Here is an 8,488-nt window from a genome sequence, read left to right as displayed (position 1 = left end):
GTTTACTCGAGTAATTTTGATTTGATTCTCTGTATTTGACTTTGTATCATTCCCTAAACTTCCTTAGAGTTTCTGAGTTAAAAATGAAGAGTTTCACATAAAAATTGAATATGGGGTTATTAAAAATATATTTTTATTCAGATTTTTATGTTTGGATAGCATTTCCAAGTTGTCATATGTTTCCCAAATAACATCTATACTATGTACTAGCCAGTTTCTACTGGGAAATGAACCCATTCAGATACAAAAGTTTTTAAAACCTTGACTGTGGTGTTAAAAAAAGGCTGCTTATGTTCTTCTGACTAATTCTGCACACCTTTTTTTTGAAATATACAGAACCCGACACTATATTTACCTCTAACCCGCAATCTAGAAAGCTGAAGTCAATATGCTGAACTAGTATTGGAAAAAATTGTTGTCTAGAAAGTCGGGCATTGAATCAGACTCTCCTTATCCAATTAGTCCATTTACCTCTTGATAACAAAAGTGCAGCAAACTGCTAGAAATATGTGCCATTGACATGTTAACAGTGTATAACCTTCCGCAGCCATTATGGATCAGAATAAGTGGGTAATACCGTAATAAGGAATATATAATTTTTTTTTAGTTGCTTTGAGCATAGTGGAAATAAGAGTCATTGAATATTACAGTGATAGTTCTTTTTCTCTAATGAATTAAAAGTAAATGCTCAAACACAGCTTTTGAGTATATATGTTTCATTCAGGTCAGCTATCAGTTTGGTAGATGACATTAATCACAGATTACGATAGATTTGTTATGAGAAAGTTCAAGTAAAGACATCCTGACTTTACCGTTTTCAGACAAGACTCGTCACCCCCAAGCAATGTTAGAAAGGCCTGTGTCTTAGCCACACTCCTGTGGGACACTGAGGAGACCCTGGGCCAGATGGCAGCTTTGCATTTGTTCTGTCATCACTGGTGCCGGGGAGAACATCAGGTTGCACAGGATTGCTCCATTCAAGAGCGCACTTGCCGTGCTGTGAACACTTTCATTCTCAAGAGATTTTTCTATGGTGCTGTATTTGCATAGAACCCAACTACACCAAATTATGAAGTTTGGTCTAAGAAGACGTAAATATTTGCATGGGTTTTTTTTTTTTTTTCAAAGTATGATTTTAATGGCTACACAATATTGTTCCCAAATGCAAGTTTTAGTGAAAATGCAAGAAATCCCATATATGGTGCCAGTTTGGTTAAAGAAAATTGGAGGAAAGCAAAGTTTGAAAGGTAACAATTTAAAACCCAAAGTAGCTATGCTTTTGCCTAGTCATAAAAGTAATAATGCTCAGTAAACAGAAAAGAATTAAGAAAATGTGAACCAAAAATCAAGAATTAAGCAAAATTAACCTTTCCTACATCCTACCCATCCAGTCAGGGTGGACATCTCTACTGGTAACTTCAAAATGAATGCATAATTTCCCCCTCAAATTTGCTTCTATTGGAGAACTACAGGTAGGTTTTCCTACTACCCTTCTTGTTACCAAATTCAGAGTCCCTTTTGGCAAGTGAAAACAAAGAGGACTTTGTTCTCTACTTTACAGGCCTTCTGTGGCTCTCTGAGGAAGCAGGACAAAGTGTAGGCCCTCTTCCTCACTTCCCACTGCAATATCTGCTACATAAAATGACTCATACCTTCCAGAATGTACTCCAGCAACTTACCAACTCAGTTCTTCAGTCTGGATTATACTCTGCCTCAGACCTTCGCAAGTTAACTGCCCTCCTAGCTAATTTGCTCAGATTTAGAGACTGAGGCTCAGACTCAGCGATTGCATGGCCCCGTAGCATCGCAGGTGCTACTGTTTCACTGAATTTACTATGTTGTAATAATCTGTCTCCCCGATCAACCAAGGGCCAAGAGTACTGTTCTAGGCCCAGCGTTTTTCCTAAACATCACATTGCTAGACACACAGTATTTGCTCAAAATATTTTTGTTAAATTTGTAAAATGACAAGGTAGACTAATATCACTAGTTTTTAAGTGGGGGCACCGAGGAAACATCAAGGACTGGGGGGCGCCAGGGCTGTGCCTCTTGTTTGTGTTCATTGAGCATGCAAGCAAGAATTTGAAGTTTTCGTGCTACAAAAACAACAAAAAATTGGAAAAACACTGGCTAGATGGTCTCAAGTACCCTTTCAGTTTATGAATATAATTCAAGGTAGAACCATACAGTACTATAAATGTCTAGCAATGCAATATGATGACCAGATGCAGATCGGTCTTCATGATCTTCATGACACAAGTGGATGAAGCTGTATGTGCCACAGTCCCACCCTGGCCCGAGGACACATCTAACCAAAACAGCTCAGCCGCACCTACAGGCTTAGTCACAGGGCTGACCAAAGGGAAGACAGGGAAAGAGGACTCCCCTGTTTTTCCTTTTAACTAAAAACATCAGTGCCTTTGGAATCCTACCCAGGGGGTCCTTTGCTCCCTCCCACTATGTCCCCCACCTCCCATCCTGCTACAAAGGCACTCATTGCAGTCTCTTGTCTAGTCTCAGTGGTAATTTAGAAAAAAAGACAAGGTAGACGAGAAGCAAGTTTAAGTTTGATCTTGCCAAAGACAATCTGCAATGTAATAAAAGTATAATGAAAACAGTCCAGCCTGCTGTACTTGCGTGGGAAGAAATGCCTTACTTGTAGGAGAAGACCCTTGCCCTTCCGACCTGACCGTGCTACAAGAGAAAAGCAAGATAAGAGGAATCAATTACCTTTCTCATGTGAGAAATGCAAGAGCAATGTATCAGTAGTAGAACAAGTTTAATCTTGGCAGGGGGCCTGCCTCTTTCTAGTGACCTTGAGCAAGTTTCTGAACTTCCCTGAGCCTAATTTTCCTCATTTGTAGAAAGGGGCTAACAGTATCTACACAGGTGAGAAATAAGATAAAGGCCACCACTCCATGACATACTACACACTCTTCCCTCCCTTCCTCTACTCTGCAGTGGTAGAAGGACAGAACCTTTTTAGGTGGTATATAATTTTCTTAATTAAAGTAACAATCCAAATAAACTTTTGTTAATTAAATTGATAGCCTTAAATCTGAAAAAAAAATATTTACTAGCTTTCCCACAGTTTACCAGTAACAAAGTAATATTTAGGAACAGCCTCAGTGCAATACTAAAGTTCAGCTATAATGCCAGGAGTCACAGATCACATTAATACTGTCACATGCCCAACTTGTAATTAATTTAGAATCTGGACTTGTGGTTTGGAAGTTATCCTGAAATTATTTGCATAACTTAGTTCTATCTGTAGATGAGATGTCAGAGATGGAACTAAGGGATTATATTAAATTGAAAACACCTCATTACTGACCAACTTCACTGCAGAACAGTAAGAACACGGCACATAAGTTTAACTAAGAGCAAAATGGAAAATGCTACATCGCAGCAATAACTTCATTGTATTTGCCATTTAGCTTCACAGATCTGTGTGCATTGTTTTAATTTTCTTTCAACTTCCATGAATCATCACAACCCAACCTACTACTATTAAGCGAACACTAGTGATTAGAATGGCTAAATATATTGCAGATGTCCTGTTCAAAGATTTTCCTCACATGACTGTGTTTCTTTTAAAGCAAATGAAAACTTCATTCTAAATGCAAAGAACACTAGACTCCTATCTCTAATATATTCTTGAGCAGTCAGAATTTAGGTCAAATTGGAATTAACTGTGTCGGCTGGGCTAGTCCATGAGCCCCGTTGTTTGGTTAAACACTAGATGTTGCTGTGAAGGTATCTATATATGATTAACATTTACAGTCTGTTGACTTTAAATTAAACAGATGATCCACTATATTGTGGGTAGGTCTCAGCCAATCAGTTGAAGACCTTAAGAGCAAAGACTGAGGTTTCCCCAAAAGAAACATTTTTGCCCCACGACTGACACATAGAAATGCTGCCTGAGTTTTCAGCTGGCTGACATGCCCTGTGGATTTCAAGACTGCCACATTAACTCTACCTGAATTTCCAGCTTGCCAGCCCTACAGATTTCAGACTTGTCAGCACCCACAATTGCATGTCAATTCCTTAAAATATCCCCTCATTATTTATCTATCTATCTATTCAAAGATTTATCTATCTATATTTATGTAATCTCCAATTGGCCTCTGCCTCTGGACAACCCTAATATACTATCTCCTAATTATTAGTTACATATGAGATTTTTAAAGTTTTACTTCAGTTTCACAATTAAATGGCAAATCCCCTCTTTATTTATTCAGTACTCAATACTTGATCTGATATGGCCAGCTGGGCTTCAGTTTCCGAATTCTGAAAGACATTTCTGCCACAAAATGTAATACTTTTACCAACATGCCCCCCCATTGTTTCAGATACAATCTGAGATAACTTTTGATCTAACTTCTGAAATAAAATTCCATCAAAGGTCACAAGACTGCTCAAGAGGAAAGACAAACACAATTCTGCTTTCGATGATACCAAAGTCAGTGTGAAATTCAGAAGAGCATAATCTAGTGATTTTATTCAGAAACCCTTAAATTGACCCCAAGATTGATTTTTAAATATATATATTTTTAATTATAAACTTAACAGAGGTAGCATGAAATCATTCATATAGCTGTATTTACAGAAATGTTATAACACTTCAGTTCCAGAATCTGCAGACAAATTGCCTGGGTTTAAATCCTAGCTGTGACTTTAGGCAAGAGGTTCAACTTCTCCATCCTCCCCCCCCCACCCCCGTTCTCAAATCTTTAAGAGAAAATAACAGTACCCAAATACATTGGGTTGTTCTGGGGATCAAATGAGTTCATCTAGGCAAAGCACTTGGAACAGTGCCTGGCACACAGTAAACACTGTTACCATATTATCATTTTTCCCTCCCCTTTTTTCAAAAAACATAAGTGGCATCCAATGGTTATTTTATTTTGCAAACTTGTTTAACCTATTTGTGTATTTTGGAAATAGTCCCATAATATTATATGTAAAATCTACCTTTTTTTTTTTTTAACTACTTCAAGTTTCATTTTCCATATAATGATTTCAAACAGCTCCTCAGTACTTAGAATATCTCTATTTACAAACATAGTTTACCCTTTTTCTATGTGAGTCACCGAACTAAAGTATGGAGGGAAAAGTGGTAATCTAAAAAGCAGGGACATATTTGTACAGATGTCTTCACTGGGTGTCATATAGGGAAGGAAATAAGACCCTTCTTCCAGTAACTGGAGTTGCTGCCTCACTGCCTTGAATGAAGCTACATGTGTGTTTAAAGGCAAAGGGAGGCAAATGATTGGCCTGGCTGAGAGTGATGTTTAATGCTGTGGATCTGCTTCTTTTTGAAGTTCCCTTTCCAATGCATGTTCTCCTTTAGACTCCAAAAGGGTAAGGATGCTGCCACCTCATCTCGTGCTGTTGGTGTCCATCACGAGGTGAAAGGGCCATCAGAGAGGGGAAGAGGGAGAGGGAGGGAGGGTACTTATATGATATTCCCAGCCTTGGCCCCAGGCTGCTCCTTAAGTGCAGACCTTGCAGACACAGTACCTGATACAGGGCAGAGCCTGGGAAGAAGCAGGCATTCGGCAAATGTTTGCTGATTAAATGAATGAATGGATCAAACTTTTATTTGCTACAGCAAGATAAAACTTATTTCACATTTTTAAAAGTTGGGGGAAGGGGTTCTGTATTATTCACATCTATTTGTTTGTCTCTGTCCCCTTCCCTCTCTTATAGACCTTCGCCCTGTTGCAGGAGCTCTTAAGAGTGGAAATTGAATCTTATCCTTGTGCCTCCAGCCCTAGGACGGTATCTGCCCATAAGTATGAATGAACAAATGAGTGAATGAATGAATGGATAAATGACAAATTTAGCTAAATTAGGTCTGTCCTAAAGCAACACTTATTCTTTTGGTTAGCTCCAGAAACACAGCCCTTGAGGCTACTCTGAAAGGCGTATAACCTGCGTTGGGGATCACTCCAGGTCCCACCAGGGGAAGCCCACCTTTATGAGGCTGGGTCAGAACCAGTCAGCTTGTGAATCTTTTAGGAATCGGAGGCCAAGGCAGATGCACATGGGGTACATGGGCATTTTGCAATCCACCAAGCTAGGAGGTACTCATTCTTAACCAGACGGGTTTTGAGCTGATGCAATTGTGTCCCAGAGGTTAAAAGAGAAAAGTTGCTGGCAATCGTATCTGAACGAGCCAATGCCTGTTTCTGTTTGTGTGGGAAAGGTTTTCACAAAAATCTGCCTTCTCAAGAAGTGTACACACAGCTGGCGTGACCAGGCCCCAGTGAGAGACAGCATGAGTTATTGTCAGGTGGAAAAGACGGTTTGCACTCTGAGAGAGTAACATCAGTCAGCACACTCACTGGGGTGCTTAGAAGATGACAAACATATGCTGTGCCTTACAAGAAAGAACAGAAATTTAAGTCCTGGTAAGAATTCTCAAGTGGATCCCAAGGCTAAAAGGAACGATGCGTTTCTTAATCCAAATGTAGCTAGTAAAGGATCAGGATGGAAAATTTCAGTGGGCCCAGCAAGGATACTGAAATTTTCATTTTCACAAGTGGTACTGTAAATGTGTCAGTTAAGAGTCAGAATGAAAGTTAAAAAGTGTACTTACTATCAAGCGATTGTTTCCTCTGTTTATGACACCTTGTAGTGCTCACGTGTGTTTAACTACGTTGGCAGAAAGGAAGTCGGCATCAGATTAGGGGGCCCAAATCCATCGCGCCCACTGGCTCTGAGTTCCCAGAGGACCCTGGGGAGGATAGGGCTGATCTGTTGGGGCAGAGGGCGAGGCCACTCCAGGAGAGGAAAGGAGCCAGGAGTCCATTTCACACCACCCTCTGCCTTCATTCCTGGGAGCACAGACTCTTACTTTCCCAGTGAGATCAAAAACGAACTATGTAAACTCCAAACTCTTAGGCATCGATTCTTCAGAGCTTACAAATCCCAACTCTAATCTGTGCCATTTCATTGTGCATGAGGCATTTAAAACACGGGCATTCAAAATACACCTCCAAACTGGCTTCATTTCTGAACGCCAACCCTGCAGTCAGGACTTCCCTTGCAGGGGGCCGTATCTTGCTGAAACAAATCATGTACCCTGAACTCCTTGTAAAGAAGGGATAATGTCACAAAAATCTTACCTGTTTAAGACTTAAATTATGGCCCTAAGCTATTCAAAAGTCATGCCCTTTATATGTCTCCTCATACTAAGCAAGATCTAAGTTTTAGGGCTCTAAAACTGGGTTTCTTACCTGGGCATTCTTACCTTGGCATGTTGAAGCAGCCAAGAAGTAACTCACTGGAATGAGTCAGGCAGACACCCTTTCTGGAAGCTCAGTCCTTTTGCAGTAATATCGCTCACAAGGACATGAAAACTTGGTTCGACATGGCCCCTCTGCAACCTTACGGAGCAGGTACATATTCAAACCATGCACTCAAGAATGCAAGATCAAGAACTTCCCTTTCCTTGTAACCCAACCCAATCTCTATCTTTGCCTTACATTTACCTTTGTGAGACGTAAAATGGCCCCAAATTCTTTGTAGCTCCTCACATCAAGATGTGAAATCTATTTCTTCACCTCTTGAATCTGGACTGGCCCTGTGACTCGCTTTGACCAACAAAATGTACTAGAAGTGCCACGTGACTGCTGAGCCCAAGCTCAAGAAACCTCACAGCTTCTGTTCTAATCCTCTTGCAAAGTTTCCGCCATGTGTGGAGAAGACTGGGATGACAGGCTTGTGGAGAGAGAGGCCCAGCCATCCCACCTGAGACGCCAGGCATGTGAGTCAGGCCATCTTGGAGGGTCTGGCCCCAGACAATTCCCAAACAGCTGCAGCTGCATGAGTGATCACACACAAGAAGCCTGGAGAGCCACTCCAGCAAAGCTGTGCAAATTGCCAACCCACAAAAACTGAGCAAATGAAAGACAGTCATAGAATAGGGCACTGTAATTAAGGGATGCATGGAAACCCCATTAGGGTACTATGTTGGAGATACTATTTCATGAGGAGACCAGAATCAGGGTTCTAGTTTCATCTCTGTACTTCAAAGCAGTGATCCTTAACAAGTATCTTACCTCTCTAGGGCTCAGTTTACTTATTTTCATTGATCTATAAACTGAAGAGTACACCTCTGCCCTGCGTGGATGTACTGAGTGAGGCTCAAGTGACATAAAGTGTGTGGCAGTCCTTGGTGTACAGTGAGGCACACTGACTGGTGGCTATCATCATCTATGTGACTACTGGTCATCCTGCTCACCAGACCTGTGAAACATTATTTGGTGAGGTCCTCGACAACTGTTAAGTGGGATTTTCTGTTCATAAACGTTCAGATATACTCCGAGGGCCATCAATAAGGATTTGTCTAGTTTGAACTGACAGCTTTTTAACCCATCACCTGTCATGTGAACAACCATGAGGAAGCTGCACTCTGTAATGGACTGCTTCAGCCCGCCTATTTCACACAGGCAAGCGTGAGGACCGTACGAGACAC

The sequence above is a fragment of the Rousettus aegyptiacus genome, unplaced genomic scaffold (genome assembly GCF_014176215.1).
Source record: "Rousettus aegyptiacus isolate mRouAeg1 unplaced genomic scaffold, mRouAeg1.p scaffold_m13_p_16, whole genome shotgun sequence".
Taxonomy (NCBI): Eukaryota; Metazoa; Chordata; class Mammalia; order Chiroptera; family Pteropodidae; genus Rousettus; species Rousettus aegyptiacus.
The sequence above is the reverse complement of the archived record's forward strand: the minus strand, read 5'-3'. Positions refer to the sequence as shown.